The sequence below is a fragment of the Arachis duranensis genome, chromosome 3 (assembly GCF_000817695.3).
Source record: "Arachis duranensis cultivar V14167 chromosome 3, aradu.V14167.gnm2.J7QH, whole genome shotgun sequence".
NCBI classification, from domain to species: Eukaryota; Viridiplantae; Streptophyta; class Magnoliopsida; order Fabales; family Fabaceae; genus Arachis; species Arachis duranensis.
Window position 1 is genome coordinate 97,086,708 of NC_029774.3, and position 9,912 is coordinate 97,096,619.

Sequence of the window (9,912 nt, forward strand, 5' to 3'; positions counted from 1 at the left end):
TAGCTGTTTTTCAGCCCGTAAATTTTCATTTTTCAATTCTTTATTTCTTTGGTTTTTATAGATATCAAATATGAAAAAGTTTAGGGATCAGCAATTTTGTTGAATTTTGACCAACATGTAACCAGTAAAAAAAAATGAATTATTAGATGAAATTTCACACCATCAAATTATTATTAATGGCTAATTGATAGCTACCAATCACAAAAATGACTGGCCCTAACATTGCTCAAATATTTCTCGAGCTTTATTCCCGATTCTTTAATTCCCGAAATCACACATACACGCCCTTCAGAAAGGGACAAAAAAAGAGAAATCTGGCTTCGCATTATTTAAAAAAATAACTTGAGAACAATATGGAACTAGTTAGAATTGAAGAACTGCGTCACAAACAATAATGTAGAAAACATGTTTGGGTGCAAAGAAAACGACGATAATGTTGGGAAAGCAGAGATAAACAGAAGAGCTTACGTGGTTGTTTTGTCGAGCGATATCTGAAGAATTGGGTGGGTTGGGACGACGTATATAACACAATCAGCTTGGCATGGGAGAGCATGATTGGGTGACTGGGATCATTGATGAAGAATGATATAATGAGCAGGGAAGCTTAAGAGAACTTAGAATTGATCATAATTTCATAAATGAAGAAGCTGAGGCCCTTGCCGACTTGACTTGGATTATATATATTATATACAGTCATGCAAGCATCCACATCCCGTGAGGTAATTTGTCACCCTCATTATTTTATGCATTGAATCTAAAATATTATTAAACAAAAACATAAAATTGGGAGTCAAAAATAATTTAATTAATAAATTAATATAATATATATTTTAAAATATTATTATATTTAACTAAATTAATTAATATAATATGTATTTTAAAATATTATTAGTATACTAAAATTAATTATCAAAATCAGTTGTCATATATTTGTATCAATTAATCTCTACGTCTAACTGTTCAAGTCATTTAATCAACTAAGTCTAATCAAGTAGCTCTGACTTAATTTATCTCCAACCCCTACTACTTTTAACAAATTTTTGACTCAACGTGCGAACTGTTTTTTTATGCGGATTTCATTTTCTTTCTCGAATTTTTCACCATTTTTTGCGTCTCTACGTTCTGTTCCATCTCTGCGTTCTCTGCATTGCTCTTCATTCTCTATATTCTCTTCGTTCTTTGCATTTTCTTCGTTCAAGTTCAATGCTCTTTTATCTGATTTAAAGATTTGGATCAAAGTTTTTGAAATCAAGCTGTGAAATCAAGTTTGAGCAGGTATTTCATTGTCGAAGATAATAAATGATTCAAGTCAGATTGTCAATTGAACCATAGCGAAGTGAATTATTGTTTTGAATTAAATCAAATGGATGAGGTTTAGTTCGATTCTAGTTAATGTAGTTCGTTAGTAGTTTATAATTTTGTAAGTGAATAATATTTTTATCTTTGAAAATTGCTATTCATGGTTGATGGTTTGAATTAATGTAATGTAGGAGTTCTGAATCTGAATTATTATTATGATGAATATGTTTCATTCTTATTTTGATGTATTTTTATTTGTAAATTGGTGTATTTTGGTAATCTTTTGTTGTATTTTTAGGTTCAGACTTTCAATTAAACCAAACCCAATTGTATTATTGTTTTGAATCAAATCAAGTGGTGAGGTGTAGTTTGAATCTAGTTAATGTAGTTTGTTAGTTGTTTTATGATTCTGTAATTGAATAATTTTGTTTTTGTTTGTGAAAATTTTTGTTCATGGTTGATAGTTTGAATTCGAATGTAATGTATGAGTTCTAAATCTGACTTTATTGTTTTGATAAATCTGTTTCGTTCAAAGTTTCAGTGTATTTTAGATTCTAATATGGTGTATTTTGGAACGATTTTGGTGTGTTTTCAGTTTCTGAGTGATGTTCATGAACAGCTAGTTCCAAATGTTGGGATGACTTTTAACATGCTTGAAGAAGTTGGAAAATTTTACAAAGATTATTCTAAACTTTCAAGTTTTTCTACAAAAATTTGAAACACAAATAAAAAGGAAAATGAAATTAAGAACCAATTGATTACATGTACTAGAAATGGAAAATGAAAATGGAACATATCTCCAACTGAGAAGGCGAATCCCTCAGTTGGATTAAATTGTCTTGCAAAAATTTATATACATATATTGAAGAACGTTGGTGTTTGGATCATTTCGAAGATTGTGTTACATCATTCACATTCGTGTTGTCCAAATCAAGCAGAGATGCTTAAACAACATAGGCTGTAAATCCTGCGAAATTAATGAATAATTAGCTAATAAATTAATTATTAAAAAAATTAGAAAATTAAAATTTTATAATTCAGAGAGGTAGAAATATTTAAAATACAAATTTTAACACTAATTTTAAAAAATTTAGTCCAAAACCGGACCAACAGACCGAACCGATTGAATTGGACCTAAACCAGACCCAAGGCACTATATAAATAGGAAGACTTAGCCTACTCTTCCCCACTATTTCCTTGAAGCATGCTGAAAAGAGGGGAGCAAGGGAAGAACAATTGAACTAAACCCTACCCCATTTAATGTTCAATTCTCCATATCTCTTAATTCAGAGATCCGATCGCCACACCGTTTGCAGCTACGTGTTCACTGCGTCAAACTCTTCAAAACCATCCAAAAAAAGTTGTAAGTAAATTTCATTTTCCCACTCAGCCCTTCCTCCTTGCAATTTCAAAATTTCAGTTTATGGATATTGAAGATTATGGTGTTTTAATATTATAGGATTGAACTAGTGATGAGTCCATATTTGATGATGATTTTTAGCTTGAATTGGACGGATTTCATCACATAATTCACACTTAATCACCAAAAGAGTATACTTTTGTGATTTCTCTCTAGTTTGAACATAAATGTGAAAACACGTATTTTTGTGCTTAAATTGATCATTTTAATTCCACTTTTATTCCATTTGATGTCGTGATATGTTTTGTTAAGTGATTTCAGGTCAATTAGGCAAGAATGGTTTGGTAGAAGTGGAAGAAAGCATCCAAACGGGGAGATTTCATAAAGAAAACAAAGGAGAAGTACATACTGAAGTGTGCATACGCACAACCTCCTGTGCGTACGCATAAGTGGAGAAATTAGCAAGTACGCGTAAACACACATCTATACGTACGCACAAGTCCCAGCGCGTGACTTCATTAATAAAGCACATGGGTCGCGATTTTGGGGGCCTCTTGGCCCAATTTTTGGAGTTGCTAAAGCCAATTTGAAGGCTATATCAAAGGGAAATGAACATACACTTAGGAGGCCTCATTACACACAATAGATAGATAATTAGGAGTAGGAGTAGTGTAGAGTACTGTTCTCTTATTTCTCTTTTAGGGTTTACTTAAATTTCAATGTAGAATTTTATACTTTCAGTTTTGATCTTGGATTTTGCTCATCTCTTTTGTAAGTATTCTTTAATTCCTCTTTAATTACATCACATTTACTCTTACTTTCTTATAATAGAAGTCATTTTCTTAATTTGCTCAACTTTGATTACTTGAATCTTTTGTTTATGAATTTGGTCTTTTATGATTTATACTTGCTTGATTGAATGTTTATTGTTGATATTGTGAATAGTTTGGTTATAGTTTCCATTTTCCTTTGCAATTTATCATGTTTTGTTTTTATGCCCACAAGGTGTTTTTGAAAATTCCAACTATAGATTGTGAGTAGATTTTCACACCTTGGCTTGGAAAATGAGATCTGCTTGACTAAGATCTGCATGATAACCATAGCTTGCTTCAAATCACAACCCTCGTGGGATCAACCCTAACTCGCTCAGGTATTACTTGGACGACCCAGTGCACTTGCTGGTTCAGTGTACGAAGTGTGGGGATTCGTGTGCACCAGCCTTCAAAATCGAACCAAGCTTGCAGACACTAAACACCATATTGGCCGTTTAACACCCTAAAGGGAGTGGCCATGAGCATGCTGCTAGCGCTAAATGCCAGGTTGGCATTTAGTGCCCCAAAGGGTGGGTACGCTAGCTTTTCTGTTTTAGGTCCAAACTCTGCCAAACCGCTCGAAATTTCACCCGAAATCATAAAAATACTAAAACACTCAAAGTAGCATCCAAAGAGGATTTTTGCACTACAATAAGGTAAAACTTAATAAAATCTAACTAAAACAATTGGAAAATAAAGGTAAAAAGGGTACAAGATGCTCACACATCAGTTTTCTTGGAACATTTCTCTACAACTCTTGCCTTGTTCACCAATTCTGAAAATCGTCTAATATCTACTGGAGCCACAACACTCATGATGTTCTCCCTAAGACATCCCTAGTACTTAATGCACTTCCAACCCTTATAGGACTCTAGGGCACCCTGACATATCCTTGAGAACCTATAGAGCTCATTGAACCTACTAGTATACTCGGCTACAGACGTAGACCCTTGCTTCAGCTACACCACTTCCAACTCTCTAGCCTCCCTCACTAACTCCGGAAAATACTTCATGTAGAAAATAGTTTGGAATAATGCCCATGGAATGTCCACATTCTTTTGCTACAGCAATTGACACTCTCCTTGCCACTAGTGTTGAGCTTCTCCCACTAGTTGGTACGTCACAAAATCAACGAATTGATTTTCTGGGACATACTAACTTTGCAATGCACACTCCACAAATTAGAACCAGTTGTTTGCTTCAGTAGGGTTTGTCGATCCCTTGACGATTGGCAAGTTAACTTTCAGGAAAGTGGCTAAAGTCATCAGGACATCACTACATAAGTTGTTTCCAACTCCTTCTTCGCTTCCATCCCTATTTCTGGCTACTTGCCTCAACCTTTCCATAGCTTGAATTGTCGTAGCAGCACTTGCTTGCATCGAGTTATCTAGGTTGGTCATCGCCGCCATGAACTCAACATGGTTATTGGCCAGTCGGTCAACTTTATTGTCTCTCCGTGTACGTGATCGACTCCATCTATGAGTTGCCACTCAGGGTCTTATCCACACCAAACAATCGATATCAAGGTGATCAATCTCAATACCTCAAGCTCAGTGCTTCAATTATTCCAAAAAGGCACTCACAAACATGCATTCTATGCATATCAAGGAGATATCTACCATTAAGTATAACACCCTATCACCCTAAGCCTTACCTCTAGCCATAAAGCAACAGACGATAAAGCATCACGACACTTCTAAGGCTCATACAGTAATATATAATCAAGGAATATTAAAACTAGAAGCCCGATGAAGGAATAAAAGCTCAAAGATACAGAAAATAGATATACAAAAGCGCAAAGCGTTCACACATGATAACTAAAGCGTAAATGTAAGAAAGAGATTAAAGATACAAGATAAACAAGATACTTCTATATGTGTGTGTGTGTGTGTGTGTGTGTGGGTGCATACAATAACAAAAGGGGAAGTAGTCAAAGCCCACGGAGTTTAGGCCGGCTAGTTAAAATAGAATAGAACAGAGTTTTTGAAAGTTAAAATGGATACATCATGTCTCTCAAAGTTTTAAGCCTCTAAGGGAACAAATACAATAATCAAAAGTGAGAGAATAACTGCATCAAAATAAACAAAGCCAAAAGAGAGTCATCCTCCGCTTTGTCACCATCCGAAAACTCACTGAGGTGGATTGCGACCTGCATATGAAAAATAACAACAACAGATGGTATGAGAACCGGAGGTTCTCAGTATAGTAACAGTGCCCAATAAATAAGATATAATGTTTCTGGAAGCCAAAGGCAATCCTAGAACTTTCCACATGCAAAAAATTTAAACTTATAAACATTTTAAATAAAAATCCATAAAGGGTTATCTAATATTAAGGATTTTCTAAACTAATAGATCACCATTGTTCTACAGCCTTCACTAACCTATCCTCTATGCGATCCTATCGTCATCGCCTATCGAGCCTCTTCAATCCCAGGTAGAAAACACAAATAGTGCAAGCAAGTAAAACATAATTAATATACATATACAGCAGGTAATTCAATTAGCAATTAAACATGTTAATCAAGTTGGCACGATGCAAGTAAACAAAGCAAAAAACACATAAGAATGCATATGATGAATGCCTATTCTATTGGCCATGAGATCACTTGTCGATTCAACTGCCAACCTGACACATCTACTTGGGATGTTACCTTTCGGTCACGAATATAATTAGCGCTTCTGGGATATAGTGTCCGGCCCACTCTTGTGACTCAAAAGGATACAAACGGGATACTCTGCCTCAGACCTCACATCTCAATGTAGTGGGATTAACTACCTTCCTTAAGTCGGTGCCGCCACCTCAACAAGCGGGATTAACCACCGTCCTTGCCAAGCGCATAGCGACTTACCAATCTCAGCATGTCAATAATATAAAATCAGCCTCAGTGATCACTACTCATATAGCACAAGTTCATTAATATTCATCTCATCCGTTTTCAACAACCTCAATCATTCATTTTTCTCAATTCATTGTCACCTCAGCACTCCGTCAATCCACTTTGATCAGTCCATCCATAATTCATCCCAAACCAAAGTCACCGTCTCTAACTCATAATAGAAAATTACCCTTTTAAATTCACTTATTTTATTTTTTTCGTGTTTTAAAGCCTAAATACTAGCTAGGGGACCTTAAATAAGTGTTATGGAAGTTTACAAGCTTGATGGAGAGGTCAAATAGTTAAAAACATGGCTTTAGGTGAAAAACAAGACTTGTGCGTACGCATGATAGCCGTGTGTACGCACACACAAAAAGATTTATCCGAGTGTATGTATGCATGATGGTGTGCATATGCACGTACTAGACGGTCTCCCCAGCTTGTGCGTATGCATGATTTTGTGCACATGCACAACTTGTAAATTTTCTAAGGTGCGTACGCATGATAGCTTGTGCGTACACATGATGTTGTGCACAAACCAGAGTTTTTGGTTCTCTGCAACTTCATAGAATTCAGGTTTTTGTACCTAACTTCCAACTTTCATAACATCCTCCATAAAACTCCGATTTCTCTCATCTTTATACCGTTTTAAAGCTCTCACAACCATATTTAATTTTAGACATAGTTCACTCAATTCCAAACTTTGAGGGTGAAGTTATGGCCTATCGAATTCGGTTCAAAACATGATTTTACCAATTTTACAAATTCTCTAGTTTTCCAAACTCATAAGTCTTATTTCAATTCAACCATACCCAATTCCAATCCTACTCATTCATACACATTGCCAATTACACTTCCATCATTATTCAAGCATACAACACCTAACCATTTAGTTCCAAATCATCAACTTTTTCCACAATTTCCACTCAAAAATCCCCATTCTCAACAATCAAATCACATTTACACTATTCCAAAACCATCACAATCATTGTTGATCAATTTATCACAATCGATTCTCATAATTTTCATCATTTATCATCAACATCAATAACCATTATCAATCATCAACAATCATCAACAACATCATTAATCATCATCAATTCAATCTTATCTTAAGGTCTACTAGCCTAAGTTGCCTGGTGAGTCCATTATTTACAATACATTTTGGTTTGATTTGAGTGGATTTCATCATACAAACCCACATTTATTCATCTAAATAGCATGCTTTTGAGATTTCTTCCTAAATTGTGCTTAATTGTGAAAACATGCTTTTTAGGCCTTAAAATAGCTAAAATTAATTCACTTTAATTCCATTTGGTGCCTTGATGTATTTGTTGAGTGATTTCAGATTTCCAAAGCAAGTTTGGAATGGAAGAAGTGAAGAGAAAAGCATGCAAAAGGAAGAAATCATGAAGAAAATGAAGTTTGGAAGCTGCTGCAAAGGTGCGTACGCACAGTGATGCGTGCATACGCACAACGGTGACTTCGTGCAAGGATGCGTATGCACCAAATGTCGTGCGTACGCACGATGGGAATTCTGCACAATTGTGCGTATGCACCGTAGGTCGTGCGTACACACGCGTGCATATGTGTGAGGTCATTAATGCAAATTGCTGGGGGCAAATTCTGGGCCTCCAAAACCCAGTCCAACTTATTTTCTGAAGCTATTTAAGGCCAAAGTGAAGAGGAATGAAAGGTGGAGCAATTAGGGTTAGCTTAGCATTATGTAGGTTGTTTTCTAGAGAGAGAATCTCCCCATTCTCTCTAGAAATCAGGGTTCTTAGTTTATTTTCTTTGTAATTTCTATTTTTAATTCTTTCTTTCATTTAGTTTCATTTATGTTTCTATGCTTTCTTGTCATTATCTTCTTCATTTCTTTTGTCATTTTCTCTTTTATGTCATTTTTCATTTTATGAACACTCTTGTTATTTTAATTTCAATTAATGCAATTTATGTTTTATGTCATTTATTGCTTTCTTTAATTGTTATTATCATTTTCTTGTTTTTGGTAGTTAGCTTTTATTTTTTATGCAATTTATTTTTATTTTATTTTCATGCACACTAAGTGTTTGGTAAAATGCTTGGCTTAGTTTTTACATAGTTTTTATCCACTCTTGGCTTAAAATTGATGACTTTGGTGATCCTTGAGTCATTGATGTCCATTCTTGTTTGATACATTAGAGTAGTTAGTTGATTTGGTCTCTCTTGGCACTATGTGACCCCTTAGTGTTGACATAGGACTTAGGGATTGGAATCAACTATGCCTATTTGACTTATCTTTGATGTAAGGTTAACTAAGTAGGATTAACTCTTCATAATCGTCATATGTTTGTGGTCAATGTCTAGGATAGGTAACCTTAGCTCTCAATTACTTGCCAAGAGATTTCTTGCATTTGAAGTTTACTTGCTTTGACTTTACTTGCTTTCATGTTTACTTTCTTGCATGTTTAGTTTTTTCACTCTTGGATGAGAAATTGGGTGTTTGGGTGGAATTGAGTTGTGGATGTCCATTCTGCATTGTGTGAGAATAGTTAATTGGTTTGATTTCCATTGACACTAGTCTTTCACTAAGTTAATTAGTGAGTTGACTAGGACTTATGGATTGAGATCAATTACACTCTTTTGACTAATTCTCAAGGAGGATTGACTAGTTTACATTGATTCCACACAATTGCCATGTTTGTGGTTCATAACTAGGATAGGAATTCTAAATTCCCCAATTATCACCAAAAGTAATTTTTAGCATTTAATTTCAATTTTCATTTCTTTTGATTGCTTTCTTTTAATTCCTTGCATGCTGGTGCACGAAATTGTGATCATCAATGGCGCCATCAACATGGTACGCTCAATTGCAATCTCAACTCTTTATCACAACTTCGCACAACTAACCAGCAAGTGCACTTGGTCGTCCAAGTAATAAACCTTACGCGAGTAAGGGTCGATCCCACGGAGATTGTTGGTATGAAGCAAGCTATGGTCATCTTGTAAATCTCAGTGAGGCGGATTCAAATGGTTATGGAGGATTAATGATTGAAAGATAAATAAAACATAAAATAAAGATAGAGATACTTATGTAATTCATTGGTGAGAATTTCAGATAAGCGTATGGAGATGCTTTGTCCCTTCCGTCTCTCTGCTTTCCTACTGTCTTCATCCAATCCTTCTTACTCCTTTCCATGGCAAGCTGTATGTTGGGCATCACCGTTGTCAATGGCTACAGTCCCGTCCTCTCAGTGAAAATGTTCAACGCGCTCTGTCACAGCACGGCTATTCATCTGTCGGTTCTCGATCATGTCGGAATAGAATCCAGTTATTCTTTTGCGTCTGTCCAGTTTGACCGGTTCAACTGCGAATCGGAGATATAAACGGTTTGGTCTGATGCCTAAAACCGAAAATTATAAAACCGAATGTAAACCATTAAATCGGTCGATAACCGGCCGGTCAAACCAGAACCAGAACCGCCCGATTTGAATAAAACGGTGCGGTTTCACGCTTAAGGGGAGAAATAAAATGCGCTTCACCATCTCCTTCCTTATTCCTTCGAGTAGAAGACGCTCGGCCTC

At 35.5% G+C, this 9,912-nt stretch overlaps 1 protein-coding gene across 2 annotated transcripts in view; it reads right to left on the reverse strand.

Moving 5' to 3' along the window:
* LOC107479804 (cation/H(+) antiporter 18-like) overlaps positions 1 to 629 on the reverse strand; it is an 18,716-nt gene extending 18,087 nt beyond the window's left edge. For both annotated transcript variants that reach the window (XM_016099905.3, XM_021138597.2), the window contains exon 1: positions 469 to 629. The gene's annotated coding sequence lies outside the window, so the exon portion shown is untranslated. The remainder of the gene's footprint in view (positions 1 to 468) is intronic.
* Between the last annotated feature and the right edge of the window lie 9,283 nt (positions 630 to 9,912).